At 39.7% G+C, this 13,006-nt stretch overlaps 1 protein-coding gene across 1 annotated transcript in view; it reads left to right on the top strand.

Annotated features, from left to right (window-relative positions):
- The window catches only part of LOC105703646 (tyrosine-protein kinase transmembrane receptor Ror), a 111,003-nt gene that overhangs the window by 39,581 nt on the left and 58,416 nt on the right, over positions 1–13,006 (top strand). The window lies entirely within an intron of this gene.

Here is a 13,006-nt window from a genome sequence, read left to right as displayed (position 1 = left end):
TCTGAATTTTGCGGCGAATTCTGAGGTTTTTATGTCGGGTCCGATTATAATTTCCTGTCGTGTGTCGAATCTTTCGTTCGGTTGAACTTTTGCCAAATTACTTGCTATTTTAAATGGTCGAAAAGCAAGAGATGGAGAGATACAGGGAAGGCCTAGGAATGGGATGACACGTTTTGCCAACAAGAGATTCGCTATCTCCATTTAGATGCGATTTGGAATTTTGGAAAACTTCCAAGTGGGTCCCGATTGTGGACGATTTGGATTTCCTCCGAATCGGGAAATCGCGCTTAACAAGTGCAAAAAGAAGGACCAGTCAAATTTGGAACATTTTGAAAATCTACAAAAGAGTCCTCTTAAAATTTCGGAATTTTTAAATTCGCCCGAAAAAAGAACGTTTAAATTCTTTCGAATGGCTCCTCTCGACGTCCCACCATTTGGATTTTCTCCAAATCCGGAAATCATGGGCGATAAAAGTGGAAAAGAGAATGAAAAAACACGTTGGACGTTTTCCAAAAGCATCCTCCACGTATTGTCCAGTTCTTTTTTATCCCCCCTGAATCAGACAACTCGCCGAAGATCATGGAAATAAAAATGAAAACGAATAGAATAGAAAATCCAACCTTGACCGGAAATGAAGAAAAGGGAGGAAAAAATAAAGTCAAGGTCTTCGGGATCGGAGGCGGGATATTTTTTAGAATTATTTCCGCGGATTTCGAGATATCGCGAGAATGTCGAAAGCGATGCCGAAAAAGTAATCGCCATCGAACCATTATTGTAAATTAAACAAGACATTGTTGTAAATTAAAAATAAACAATTATTTCGGCTGGAATAAATTCGAATAAATTCGACTCGACTTCCGGAAACGTAAGAGATCCCCGGGAAATAATTATTCTTCGATTGGAAACGATATTTTTTCCGTGCGATTATTACTTCTTTTTTTTTCTTCTTTTTTCGATGTAGGGTCGGATAAATCGCGAATGGCCTAATTCCTAGATCGGAAACTTCATGGACATCCAGTGCCTCATTGGCCGATGACACAGAATCTATTTCCAGACATACCACCGATTGGCCGATAATCCTGCGGATTTTATTGCGTTTGTACGGAAACCAGATCGCCAAGATCTCTCTTTCTCTCTTTTACGTCGTTTAAGGTGAATCGGAATTTTTTCCCGATTTTATTAAGCTCCCCTTATTTTTTTTATATATTTAAATTCATTAACTGAAATTGCGGAGTTTTAGTACATTTCCGTGATTCTTTGGATTTAATAAATCCATGGGCATGGTTATACACCCTCGTTCGATCTCATGCATTAAAAAGCACGCCCAGGGCGAGCTTTCACCCCCTGTAAACCACCACTGACATGTAAATTCGAATTCGACCACCCCTCGAATATGGAAAATCCTCGTGGAAATGAGATCCATACATTCCCCCGGCGACACTTTCCCGTGTTTTTCCTCCCTTTTCCTTTTTAAGAACGAGCCGTCCAACTCCCACATATCCGAAATTTCATCAGAGGGAAAGTTGAGCCAAAATGAAAATGCATAAAGCGGAGCGAAATCCGCGAGGGACTGAATTAAACATTTTCAAAATGGAGATTTTTCCCCTGTAAATACCAATTTCGGAAAAATTAGCTCCCACGATCCGCTTTGTGGTGGCTTTGAAAAAAAATGTGAAAAAAAATCCCGAAAGAGTTAATTTAAATATTACATCGCGACCTGCATAGAGCGGACTGTAAGAGAGATGAATTTAATTTAGGAGGGATTTAATTAGGAATTAATTCCCGACGTAAAATCGGAAATTACGATTGACATTACTTGAAAAAAAAAATGTAAAAAAAATCCCGGAAGAGTTCATTTAAATATTACATCGCGACCTGCATAGAGCGGACTGTAAGAGAGATGAATTTAATTTAGGAGGGATTTAATTAGGAATTAATTCCCGACGTAAAATCGGAAATTACGATTGACATTACTTGAAAAAAAAAATGTAAAAAAAATCCCGGAAGAGTTCATTTAAATATTACATCGCGACCTGCATAGAGCGGACTGTAAGAGAGATGAATTTAATTTAGGAGGGATTTAATTAGGAATTAATTCCCGCCGTAAAATCGGAAATTACGATTGACATTACTTGAAAAAAAAAATGTAAAAAAAAATCCCGGAAGAGTTAATTTAAATATTGCATCGCGATCTGCGTAGAGTGGACTGTAAGAGAGATGAATTTAATTTAGGAGGGATTTAATTAGGAATTAATTCCCGACGTAAAATCGGAAATTACGATTGACATTACTTGAAAAAAAAAATGTAAAAAAAATCCCGGAAGAGTTCATTTAAATATTACATCGCGACCTGCATAGAGCGGACTGTAAGAGAGATGAATTTAATTTAGGAGGGATTTAATTAGGAATTAATTCCCGCCGTAAAATCCGAAATTACGAGATTTCGATATTTCGTCGTACTCGTAATGACATGGTCGAGTGGCCGGATAAGCGAATTGCGTTAAATAAATTAAATTTCGGAAAATTCGCTACGCGAGCTCGGAGCAATATGGCGGACACGCATGGCGAAGCTTTTTCAAAAATCGAAAAAAATTCCCCAGCCGACCGTGTCGCGACTGCATTTAAATCGGTGCACCCGGGTGCATTTTTACACCTGCTGCAAGCCACTCTTGCAAATCGGCGAAATTCTCTTTGTTTTTTGTTCCCGCGACCACCGAGACGGGAAAATCTGTGATTAAAATATTAAAACCAATTACCAACTCTCGGGATTATAATTATCCGCGGGAAAACCTAATTTCCTGCCAACTTTTCTCGTTGACAAACAATTGGATGAAAGCTTTACGAGTGGACGGTAATTTCAATGGAGACGAAGATTTTAACGTCCACGAGACTTAGACATTTTATAAATAAAAATCATCCTTTCCTGCCGAAAAGAAGAGAGAAAAGGAAAATAATGGCCGCCTAAAATTATGAGAAAATACATTTCCCATGGTTTGACATTTTGAGAAGGAAAATAACGGAGAAGTTGTTGGATTTCCTTTTTCTTTCATATTTTTCGGAATGTAAAGCGCATTGTTTCGCAGCCGGCCCAAAAAGCCAAGGGAGAGATTATGATTAAAATCGCGCATCGATCGATGCATTAATTCCCCCTCGGCCAGGTATAATTGAATTTCAAAACGAAATTCCGAAATGGAATTCATCCGCCGCCGACGATAAATTAATCCCTCCGGTTACGTCGCCATTCTTTTTTTTTTTTCCCCCGAGTTTCTAGTTTTCCGAGGTTTTTCAATCATTTTCAATAGGAGCTTCAATGACCAATTTTTAAGATTTCAACATTTCTATCGTATCTCCTGGATGTCAGATAAAGCGGGGAAAAATAGTTGCCTTAGGAAATGAAATTTCCCGAGGCGGGGAAAAATGATGTCGCAGAGTTTCGCGAGGGTCGAAAAAATTCCTGTCGGACGTATATACCGTGGGAAATTTAGCGGGCCGCGGGAAAATTGCCCTCCGGAAGTGAGGTTTTCCGGGGCGAGAAGTGCATTTCTCGAGACGTGCATAAAATGTGGGCCATTCGTATGCAGAAATATCCGCGAGTCCCGGGAGAGTGCAACGAGGACACTCGCGACTTCGGTATGAGGAAGTGGATGCAGGTGCATCCAAAATGCGGATTTATCGCGTCTGAAGGCATTGAGGGATGTAAATGCAACATAAACTTCTTGTGATGGCATTCAAACATTGATAAAAAAATAATTAAACACGATGATAATAAATTTTAGGTGGAATAAGTGCAACGAAACTGCACTCGTCACTTTAATATGAAGATGACTGCAGGCGTATCCAAAATGCGGATTTATCTCGTCTGAATGCATTGAGGGATGTAAATGCAACATAAACTTCTCGTGATGTTATCCAAACATTAATACAAAAATAATTAAGCACAATGATAAGAAATTTTAGGTAGAGTAAGTGCAGCGAAACTGCACTCGTCACTTTGATACGAAGAAGGGGGTGCAGGTGCATCCAAAATGCGGATTTATCTCGTCTGAATGCATTGAGGGATGTAAATGCAACATAAATTTCTCGTGATGTTATCCAAACATTAATACAAAAATAATTAAACACAATGATAATAAATTTCAGGTAGAATAAGTGCAACGAAAGAAATTTTAGATAGAATAAGAAACATGGAAAAAAATCAAGCTGAGCTACTTTGGCAATTATTTCAGGCAAGATAAACATATTTAGCTAATTCCGCGTGGTTTAAGTTTAAACATTGAATAATAACGTCGATGAATAAAAATCCCATCGGAGGGAGGGTCGATTGAAATTTTGTTTCCGGGGATTTTCTTCGGGGGAAATTTCCGGGCGAGAGTTTACACCGGTTTACAGGGGTTTACAGCAGGTGTAAAAGTCCGCCGGCCGTTTAACGCAACGGAGGACTCGGAAGGGAAGAGAAGGGACGAATTTATCGCCCCGAGAGAGGAGATAGCCCCGCGTGTAGTTTCTACGCTTAAGTGACTCTATTCCAGTGCCGAGTGCCTCTTTTACGGCTAGGCGTTTGTCACGACAAGCCCGGCAAATTGATTTCGCCGACCTTTATAGGCTCCAAGCCCAGTCACTCGTGAGGAAACCACTTACGAGTGGCCTTCGTTACATGCGCCTCTATCCTCGGGTAATTACCCCCCTCGTTACGTACAATTGGCCCATTCTTTTTTCCCCGAATTGCCAGCCGCCGCTTTTCGTTACACCGACCTGGGGCTCTCTTTTATCGCTGTTTTCATCCCCATTTATTTCGTTTATCGAAATTCCGCCCTTTTCGGATGATTTTAGATGATTTGTCAAAATTGAGGAGATTTTCAGGTCGAACGTGTTTTCCTGAAAATGTCAAAAATTTCGACATCACACGTAGGTGACTCTTTTATTGCTGTTTTCATCCCCATTTATTTCGTTTATCGAAATTCCGCCCTTTTCGGATGATTTTAGGAAGGTTTAATTGATTTGTCAAAATTGAGGAGATTTTCAGGTCGAACGTGTTTTACTGAAAATGTCAAAAATTTCGACATCACACGTAGGTGACTCTTTTATCGCTGTTTTCATCCCCATTTATTTCGTTTATCGAAATTCCGCCCTTTTCGGAATTGATTTGTCAAAATTGAGGAGATTTTCAGGTCGAACGTGTTTTACTGAAAATGTCAAAAATTTTGATATGATACGTAGGTGACTCTGTTATTGCTGCTTTTATTCCGTGAAGCATTATCTCCTCGAAAAAGCAAGGAAAAAAAATGATTAAATCCTGCGAGTGATTAAAATCCCTAGGAAAAAAAAAATGCCAAGTTTCATAATGGCAGGATTTAGTCGCGGCAAATTTCCGGGTATATTCGAAAGAAATGCAAAACGCATCGGTCGCGAATCCCGGTAATCGGATTTCCAGGGTGCGCGCGTCTGGGGGAAAACGCTAGGGAATTTTGCGGGGGCTCGTTGGCGCACAAATGGAGGAGCTTGTCCCAGGGCACTCGAGCCTGTATTGTATTCGAGCCCCATTCTGTTCGGTTCTCCTGGAGGCCGAGGCTTTAATTAACCCGTTTGTTTGTTCGCTCCAGGTTGGCATTCCTGGATTCGCGTGTTGGGTACAAAATTGCGCCTTTCGGTTCGCAAAACCCGCCTCGTCGATACATATTTATATTTGTACAACATGACCGATACATGTACTCCAATATGTATTTGAAAATATTTTCAGGTATTTTGCAATGAAAATAAAAAATGGACGAATGAAGTGGAATTTTTTTTATTCTGGTACAAAATTGCGCCTGGTCGATACATATATGTATTTGTATAACATGACCGATACATGTACTCCAATATGTATTTGAAATATTTTCAGGCATTTTGCAATGAAAAATAAAAAATGGACGAATGGTGGAATTTTTTTTATTCTGGTACAAAATTGCGCCTCGTCGATACATATATGTATTTGTATAACATGATCGATACATGTACTCTAATATGTATTTGAAATATTTTCAGGTATTTTGCAATGAAAATAAAAAATTCATGAATGAAGTGGAATTTTTTTTATTCTGGTACAAAATTGCTCCTTTCAGCTCGCGAAAGTATCAATGCCTAACTAAATCATTTGATTTATCATTTATAATTATTATTTCAATACGTGCTAGGGTAAATAATCATCGAATATTAATTTTGCCTCGAGACTTCTCTTTTGGCTCCGACATCAGTCGCAATAAGTGAAATTTAAAAGCGAAAAGAAAAGGAAAAAAAAATAGAAGAAAACGAAAAGTCCCTTCCCGTTTTCCGAGCGCGTCTCGCAGTTTTCCAAGTTTCGAGAAACTTTCCCGATGGACAGGGGAACTCGTTAAAGTTTTCCGTGAAAAATTGCTTTCGTTAGGAATTGTTCGCGAGACAACGCGATTCTCGAGACGGATGTGAAATATTTTGTCTCGTGTTTTGTGCCGAGACAAGGAGAGAGAAAAAAAAAAGAAAAAATCTGAAACTTACAGAAAAAAAATATGAAATGTTCAGATTTCATCCGTTGAGATAAGGAGAGTAGATAACACCGGTCGGGGAAAATAAAGGTGGGATTTTCATAGAGATATGAAATAATTGTGGGATCTGTTGAACTGCATATATAATTTTTTAATTTTATGAAAAATGTTATTCAAATTTCATCGATCCAGGAAAATAAAGGTGGGATTTTCATAGAGATATGAAATAATTGTGGGATCATTTTTGAAATGCATATATAATTTTTTAATTTTATGAAAAATGTTAGCTATTCAAATTTCATCGATCCAGGAAAATAAAGGTGGGATTTTCATAGAGATATGAAATAATTGTGGGATCATTTTTGAAATGCATATATAATTTTTTAATTTTATGAAAAATGTTAGCTATTCAAATTTCATCGATCCAGGAAAATAAAGGTGGGATTTTCATAGAGATATGAAATAATTGTGGGCTCTGTTGAAATGCATATATAATTTTTTAATTTCATGAAAAATGTTAGTTATTCAGTTTTCTTTCTCTCCTCCCTTCGGCGATTTTTTTGGGGTGAAAATTGAACAGAATTTGATCGGAAAGTCGGGAAAGGTCGATTTTCCGCAGACGGGGGAAATTCGGAACGCGGCCCCCCAGAGTCGAGGTCAGAAAGTGCTCTTGCTCGGATATATTTGTGGCTTTAACCCTTTTACCCCGTTGCTCCTCTTTCTCTGACTTCCACCAGCTGGCTCGAGGTCAGAAGGAAATAATAAACCGAACACCGACCGAGTCGTGTCAGTCGACGTCAACACGTCGAGGTAGAAATACGAACCGCCTTCTGGAGAGTAGCCGTATTCAAGGATACGGGGGAAAATCCATTTTCCCTCCATTTTCCCTCCCAGATGGAAACCCGGTTTTCTCGTGGCCCGATTATACTCTCTGATTCGACACTCCGAGCATTCGCAATGGGAATTACATTTCCGAGGAATGTTCCGCATTACCATTGCCGTCACTTTGTCAAAATTCAATGTCCATTGTTGAGAATAAAAGGACTGTTAAAACCAAGAATTATTATTCTTATTATATTTCTCGCCTCCTCGGGAAGGTTTCATATCGATATTACCATTTTGCACGATGAAATATTCCCCATTACAAATACCGTCATTTTGTCCAAATTCAATGTCCATTGTTGAAAATAAAAGGACTGTTAAAAAACCAAGAATTATTATATTTCCCCTCCACCCGGGAATATTTCATATCGATATTACCATTTTGCACGATTAAATGTTCCGCATTGCCATTACCGTCATTTTGTCAAAATTCAATGTCCATTGTTGAGAATAAAAGGACTGTTAAAAAACCAAGAATTATTATATTTCCCCTCCACCCGGGAATATTTCATATCGATATTACCATTTTGCACGATTAAATGTTCCGCATTACCATTACCGTCATTTTGTCAAAATTCAATGTCCATTGTTGAAAATAAAAGGACTGTTAAAAAACCAAGAATTATTATATTTCCCCTCCACCCAGGAATATTTCATATCGACATTACCATTTTGCACGATGAAATGTGCGTTGTTGAGATTGAAAGATTTCATTTTTCTGTTTTTTTTTTGTTTCTCATTTTTTCAATCGAAACTCGAATCGATGATGGAACTTCGAGGTATCGACCTTTTGGGGCACTTCAAAGCCGAGCCGCGAATTGGCCGAATTTCGGGGGATGAAACGGAAAAGCGAGGATGAGAGTGAGTGCGCTCGTCGAAACGGCAATTTGCCAATTTGGCAATTTCGCAATTTGGCAATTTGACGGTTTCGGGCCGCGTTCCCGAAAAGTCGGTGAAAATTGGGGAAAGGGTTTCACTCCGGATCGGGAATATCGATTTTCCCTGCATTAGTTAAACTCGAAATTTCTACGCGTTTCCGTCGAAAAGTCGGTGAAAACGTGCACTCCCAGTGTAAGTTGGAATTTTCAAATTCGGCGGGATTTTCCAAAGAAGAAAAATACCGGAATAAATAAGTAGAAGAAAATTTGCAAGATTTCCCGAAGACTTTTATTGCCGGTCCAAACGATCTCCCTGGCGGACGGAAAATGGCGGGGGTGGAAAAAAGGAGACCATCGCGTGCAAGGGAAAATGTCCTTCCCGGTAATTGCATTAAGATCCGCAATCTTCCCCGCCGCAAGGAATTCTTCCCTCGGGAATATCCTTCCCGAGGACTCGCCACGATCCGCAGGATCCAGGAAAAGAGGGCGGAAAAGCTAAAGGTTTCCTGGAAACGGGTTCCTCTTCTCCTTCTATTTTTCTTCCTTTTTTCGTTTTTATCAAAGTAAATCCTCGGGTAAAAAAATATCCAGGAATCTCCTGGCCTCGGGACGAAGGGGTTGAAATTTACGAAAGAAGATTTAATCATTCCTTATAAGGGACTCTGAGAAATTGCAATTTTTTTTTTCAAAGGGATTTCTGAAGTCGAATATTTTTTTTCGATAGGTTTTGCAAATTCCTAATTTACTTGGTACGAATTTTCCGGATTTTTCTTGGTCTCGAAAGAGACAAAAACCCACTCGGGGTTAACTACCCCCAGACGCGATCGACCCTCTTCTGGCAATTTCTGCGATTGTCCCTGACTATCTGTAGGGACCTCCCCTCCAGTTCTAGGGACAACTGTTATCTCTGAAAATTCCCCAGTTATCGCCAATCTTCCACCCCCCTTTACCCCCTATCCCGGAAAATGGCTGATTGAGTCTGCAGAAAATAATCCAAGGGAGGATCCAGTCGCGTCGAGATCTCCTCTGGATTATTTTCTGCAGACTCCTAAGACAGGATTTCGTCCATTTCATAATTTCATTAAATAATAGACCCTATCATGCACTCACATAATTTTTTACATAACCCCATTTACCTCAGGGGTGGGTATAAAAAATTATTATTTCTACATTTCCGTCATGTTCTACTCTTTCATGCTATATAGCCTGATAGAGATCTCTCGATTTTCTAACACCTTCTGGGAGAGGATTTCGTCCATTTCATAATTTCATTAAATAATAGACCCTATCATGCACTCACATAATTTTTTACATAACCCCATTTATCTCAGGGGTGATATAAAAAATTACGACTTGTATGACTTGTCGCCATTTCGAGGGAATTTCGTGCGTGGTCGAAATCCTCTCCATCTACCTCGATTTTTATTCAAGATGGCGGCCTTCATTCGACTTTTTTTTTCTCTTTCGTCCGGCAGTAGTTATGCTGAAAAATCACGCGACTAATCGTGACGCTTTATCAGGACCTCGCATGAGGTCCTGATTACCGAATCCACCTGACTCAGGGTGGATTACGTTTACGTGAGTCCTTTTACAGGTGGACACGCATGTTCACCTGACGTTGCACGCGAAAGTGTCAAGTATCATGTCATATCAATGTCCGCCATTAAAAAAAATCTCTTCGACCCTCTGATTCACCCTTGGCGTGTGAAATAAAAAAACAAGCAGGGTATTAAAATGAAAATATTTCATAATTATTAATTAACAGGATTATTTTCCAAGGAATACCAATCTGAAATTTATCCCGGCGAGAAATCGTCGGACGTCACCGATTAGTTCCATTAGATATAAAATGAAAATTAATTTTTATACGACATGTTCGGACTGTATATACGACATGTCGAACCCGAGTACGTCCCTGCCAGGTCATGAAGTACGTAGTTGCACCTTGTTGCAATCTCCTGCCGATTTGGCAGGAGATAACCCCTGTGGGATTCAGGTCCTCCACCGAGCGACAAATTAACTCCCAGCCCCTGTCCATAGACATGTCTATAGACATGTACGTAATCGCGGATCTATGGATCAGGCTTTGCCCGAGTAATGGCGGCGTATACAGAGCAACCCCTTATTTTACAGCCACCCCTTATTTTACGACCCTCCACCCAACCAGCGAGCTTTTCCACGATCGATCCTCCCAAAACCACCTTTCTTCGCTAAGGACTCCACAAAATCGGACATTTTTACGCTTTCCTCCATTCCCGACCCCCTGACTTTCCGCCTTAATTTTTTATACCTCCATTTTCCATTATCTGATTTTTTATCTGAATTTTTCCCCCAATCGCAGATACCATTTCCCACCGAAAATCGATCGATTCTCCCAAAATCACCTTTCTTCGCCAAGGACTCCACAAAATCGGCCATTTTTACGCTTTCCTCCATTCCCGACCCCCTGACTTTCCGCCTTAATTTTTTATACCTCCATTTTCCATTATCTGATTTTTTATCTGAATTTTTCCCCCAATCGCAGATACCATTTCCCATCGAAAATTGATCGATCCACCCAAAATCACCTTTCTTTGGTAAGGACTCCACAAAATCGCACATTTTTACGCTTTCCTCCATTCCCAACCCCCTGACTTTCCGCCTTAATTTTTTATACCTCCATTTTCCATTATCTGATTTTTTATCTGAATTTTTCCCCCATTCGCAGATACCATTTCCCCCCAAAAATCGAATTGCGGTTTATGCTCAATTTTTCCACCTCCTTTCTTTAATATAATTTCTTTCCCTTTGGTACTTTTCACTCGTCAATTTCAATTTTTTCTTTTTTTCTCGCATTCTAAATTCATTTCTCTCAATTCCTCGTTCTAACTTTCGCGAATGATTTTTTTTTTTTCACAAATAATCCATCACGGGGAATTTTCTTCTCCCTCAAGTTGTTCTTTTTTTAACCTACCACGCTTTTCTTTTCGGCCGCATTTATCATCGCCTGGGAATCGGCGTTTCGTTTTCTTTTTTATATCTTTCCTGCGTTTCATTTTTAGTTCCCTCGGCATGTAAGCCTTCGGGAGATTTATCGTCCGGTCATGATTAAGTTTCCGGTGTGAATGATCATCTCGCGAAAGTGCTCCCATTAATCAGTGCTCGACTCTACGGTATTGTTTCATTTCTATCAAGGAAACGCCTCGATATTAGGATTTTTCAGGAGTTTCCAGGGTTTTGGGGGGGACATTAATAATTATATATTTTTCTTATCATTTTTCCGGCTGAGGGAAATTATTGCGGGTCCATTAGGGCGCGGAAATCTCGATATCAGCCCCCGGACTTTTCATCTCACAGGATGAATTACCCTCGCTCGCTTAACCTCTCGGTCTCGTTTTCTCCTCCGAGGTTCTTGATACTCATCTAAATGATCCCCATGCATTCCCAGGACCACCATAAAAATACGGGAAGTCCGCTATTCCCGAGGGAGATCCCGCCATGGATAGACAACCAGCGCGACGCGACAGTGACCCTCTATCGTTACGATTTATTCTCGGCTCGATCCAAAATCCCAAAAGTACTCATCACCAACTCATTCGTTATGGAAATCCCCCTCGAAAATGTCTTTTCGACATTTTCGAGACATGCGCCGTTTTCGAGATATCGAATTTTCAAAAGGCTGCGACCATTTCTCCCATTTAGATTTTACATTTCTACGGTGACCCTCTATCGTTACGATTTATTCCTGGGCCGATCGAAAATCCCAAAAGTACTCATCACCAACTCATTCGTTATGGAAATCCCTCTCGAAAATGTCTTTTCGACATTTTCGAGAGACGCGGCGTTTTCGTGATATCGAATTTTTTAAAAGGCGAAAAGCATCAGCCAAGTTCCCTGGAAACCTATCGCGCGAGTAAAGCTCGGAATCGGTCGAGCTTTACATAATGGCCGAGCCAAATACGAGTTTCGGTCCGACCCAATCTCCATTTTCGCAAAATGGAGCCCGCTGGTGTTTTCCGCGCTTTTCCGCCTCCGACAGCGACCTCGACCCCGGATTTTATTTATCGAAAAATCCCAAAGCTCTACCTCCAGCCATCTTGCATAGAAATAAAAAAATTCAAGGGGGAGCTTTGGAAGAATCGGAGAAATGCAAATTGCAAGTTCGAATCAACTCGGACCTTTTCGCTAGACATAAGATATAAATATAAATAAATAAAAATGTATATAAGAATCTTGATAATGCTGATAAACCTGATGGGTGCATCTGGGTGCATCATATCAAAAAAACGCATTCGCAAGTGCATCGATTACATACCTCGCAAAATACAAAACATCATTAATAACCGTGCAATGTTAACAATTTAATCCACTTAAAATGGCCCTTTTTGATAAATTTGATAATACGCTAGCTGCATCATATTATCCAAAAATGCATTTAAGTGTATCGATATTTTTTTTTCATGCACCTGTTTTGATAAACCTGATGATACCCTGGGTGCATCATATCAGAAAACGCATTCGAGAGTGCATCGATTTGCATACCTCGCAAAATACAAAACGTCATTAATAACCATGCAATGTTAACAATTTAATCCACTTAAAATGGCCCTTTTTGATAAATTTGATAATACGCTAGCTGCATCATATCATAAAAAAATGCATTTAAGTGCATCGATATTTTGTTTATTTTTTTTCATGCACCTGTTTCGATAAACCTGATGATACCCTGGGTGCATCATATCAGAAAACGCATTCGAGAGTGCATCG

The sequence above is a fragment of the Orussus abietinus genome, unplaced genomic scaffold, assembly GCF_000612105.2.
Source record: "Orussus abietinus isolate OABI.00-Male unplaced genomic scaffold, Oabi_2.0 scaffold26, whole genome shotgun sequence".
In the NCBI taxonomy this organism is placed as follows: domain Eukaryota; kingdom Metazoa; phylum Arthropoda; class Insecta; order Hymenoptera; family Orussidae; genus Orussus; species Orussus abietinus.
The sequence above is the reverse complement of the archived record's forward strand: the minus strand, read 5'-3'. Positions and strand labels throughout refer to the sequence as shown.